Source organism: Macrotis lagotis, chromosome 5, assembly GCF_037893015.1.
Source record: "Macrotis lagotis isolate mMagLag1 chromosome 5, bilby.v1.9.chrom.fasta, whole genome shotgun sequence".
NCBI classification, from domain to species: Eukaryota; Metazoa; Chordata; class Mammalia; order Peramelemorphia; family Peramelidae; genus Macrotis; species Macrotis lagotis.
In genome coordinates, this window is record NC_133662.1 from 196,299,713 (window position 1) to 196,303,270 (window position 3,558).

A 3,558-nucleotide genomic window follows, 5' to 3' on the forward strand; every position below is an offset into this window, starting at 1 on the left:
CAAGAACTTTATATTTGTTTTTGTTTCTCTAGTAGGGTGTTGGGAAGTGAGTTAAGGAAAAAAGAAACACTTGACAATTGAAAAGGAAAAAAGATGTCTCCTGGACCTCTAATTCAGGATGTCTAAAAGGTAGTTGAAGATGTAAGTTTGGAGGTCATCAGAGGAGTTGGTGCAGGAATTGTGTAAATTTGAGAATCATCACTATAGATCGATGATAGCTAAATTCACACAAACTGATGAGATCACCCAGTGAAATGATATAGAGGGAGAAGAGAAAAGGGCCCAGGATAAAACCCTTAAGGAACACCAATAGTGAGAGATCATGATCTAGGAAAAAAGATTCAGCAAAGGAGACAGAGAATGAGTGGTTAGAGGTAGGAGGTCTATAGTTTGAATTGAGTAGTCTTCAAAAAGGCATTAGCCTCACCCTTAACCCCTTTGACTTCACTCTATTCAACTGTTCTTGCTCTGACTCCTTCACAAACACCTTTAGGGAAAACTCAAGGTCTCTCTCCACCTTTGCTGAAATGGGCCCCTGTAAAATGGGCCTTTGTCGTTGGCCTCTCTCTTTGTTCTTTTCTATTCTAGCTGAGGAGATTAGACTTTCCAAACTCATGAATTTCAAATGATCAAGAGAGAGAGTGGAGTCCCAGAAGCAGGCTCCCTAGACTCTTCCAAGTAAGGAATTTGCTTCAGCCAAGTAGGTTGACATGCCAGTCCTCATTATACTAGAAAGTTTTTCCTTGATTTAAACCTTTCAAGTTTTCTCCTTTATTTAAGTTCCTCTTTGGAACTTATGATCAGTTTTTAAAAGCCCTTCTTTATAACTCAGATTCCAAAGAAACTTCATGTGTGGTGTGTATGTGTCTGTGAGAGAGAGAGAGAGAGAGAGTGAAAGATACATGTTTGCCAAATGCATTCTAACTGCAAGATTTTATTATTTTTGTGTCATCATTATGTGAAAATTCCAATTTTTAGTCTGGTTCACCTATGTAGATAAAGTAGTATGATAACTATGTATTTTCAATGTTTTCATTGAAATTCACCAATGCTATGTGAGTTAGAAACTTTGAGAAAGATCATTTTTACCATCATCTTCCTCACTTTTGCCATCATTAAGTATACTTTTCATAAATTCATAATATTTCCAGAGAATACCAGATAGATATGATCTGCTACCTGAAGAAGAGGCAATATAGCCCATAACAAAAATCCTCCTTTAGACATATTGAATGAAGGAATTTGCTTTGCTAACTCTTGCTATTCATTGCAAAACTTCTGTATTTGTTTTTGTTTCACTGGTGAAAGCCAGAGAGGGAGTTGGGAAGGAGAAAAATAAGTGCTTGACAATTGAAAAAAAGAAAATGTCTATGGGACTTCCAGAGCTGAGGAAGGGAATTTAAAGATTAAGGAACTGAACCCTCTCTTTTTGAGGATGTGAAAACTGAGGCATTTATAATAGGCCGGATCTAACTCAGGCCAGTCTCCTGATCATTTAGTTCTAGTATCGGAAAAGATCAAGACACCCAGAGGTCATTCAACTGTTTACAAAAGGAAGTTTATCTAACCATAGACTAGAAAGGATACTCAACAAAGGAGGCACAGCTCCCACTACATCTATCCAGTTAGGCTGGCAGAGTGTTGATAAACTCTGGGACTTAGGATAGAATTCACATGGGTAGATGATTTTATGCACTGAGTTAACCAAGAAGTGGCCAGAGGCCACCGAAAAGTCACTTCAAGGAGATTAATTGAACCTTAGCCCTCTAAAACAATCAATTCTAAATCATATTGTCCTTGCCTTTTAGAGATAGAATTAGCACCGGCCCTGGAGTCAGGAGTACCTGAGTTCAAATCAGGCCTCAGACACTTAATAATTACCTAGCTGTGTGACCTTGGGCAAGCCACTTAACCCCATTTGCCTTGCAAAAACCTAAAAAAAAATAATAATAAAATAGAGAGATAAATGGTCCTGTCACAGCAAGAAAAGTGAGTGGACTTGTCCAATGTCATACAGCAAAGACCTGAGACATTGTTCCAAGACTTCTGAAACTCAAGTCAAACCTCTTTCTCATAACCAAGCTGCTTCCTTCCAAAGTAATACTTTAGGAATTATTAAAATAACTTCTTAAGACTTTATAAATGACATTCAAGTTGACTTAATTCAAAATGAGAAACAATGGCAAATGCCTCAAGAAAGTCACATAAACATAAGCATAACTATATAACATACAGTTCTCAGGCAACTCAGTGGAAAAATTATGACAAACATTCATGCCATGTCACCATTTCCTGGTTGAAAATAACATAGGTTTATATAATTACCAATCTTGATCCTAGTTTAGAAAATGAACATTCCTTTCTGAGACTGGGGAAAGGTGAAGAGGGAGAGAGTGCCAGGTAAAGGGATAAAGTGTTAAATGTGCTGACAGACAGAAACTAAGATTGTGTTAATGTTTGTTTTCACTGAACTGTTTTTTTCTCTTTTAAAAAATTATTTGCTATAAAGGATCGTTTCCTGGATAGGGACCAGAGGAAAGGTGGTTATATTTAGAAATGAAGGCATTGTAAAAATAAAAGAGATCAATGAAAATTGTTTTAAGAAAGCAAAATCATGGTGGGGGAAGCAAATTAAACTGAGAACAGAACAGGTTTCTGTGGCTAATTACATAAGGAAAACAGGTATATGTGAACAGAAGAGCATAGAGGATCATGAACTATTATTTTGTATAATGTCATATCTGTTCTATGAAATATTAGGTGGTTTATAAATGATGAAAATAAAATATTGGGTGCAATATAAAAATTTTATATGAATATGTTACATAAGCTTTTCTTTAAAAATTTTGAGGTGGAAAAATAGAAAAAAAATTCAATTCAATCCAATTCAGTAAGGATTTATTAAGTGTGCAGTATGGGCTAGGCACTGTTCAGGGGATGTGAAGGCAAAACCAAAGTAGTCCTTATCCTAGAGAAATTCACATTGCATGAATTTTTAGAAATTTAGCCTAAAATGCTGCCAATATGAAGTTTGTCTTCTTAAATGTTGCCTCCTGAAGTTTTAGAAACAGCAGTTCCTTGTCCAATGACTTCTCTAAATAGAAGACCAAGAAAATATCAAGCCTTTTATGGTTTAGATCTGTGATTTCTTTTTATGAAGGGAACTTTCTCATCAAAGGTCCTATATCTATTCATAGTAGGTAACACTTATAATTTATAGCTTCAAAGTATTGCTTGGAATATGGAAGAATGTGGTCTTATCGATGGTCATGGAGTTCATATTGACATTATATTGTTTATCAAGCCTTCAATTAGAGGTCCACAAATGAATACTTTCCAATAACAGACTTGGAATTTATCTTAATTTGGTTGGATTTGGTGGCTCTGAAGACAGTCACTGAAATATCACAAAAGCAAGGGACTATACAAGGTTAGCTTAAACAAAGGGAAGAAGACTGAAGACTTGCCATACATTTGGGATACCAATCAGTTATGCTGTGATTTGGATAACAGTTGAGAGAGAAATAAAATGAAGAAGAAAAAATACTAAGAATCACC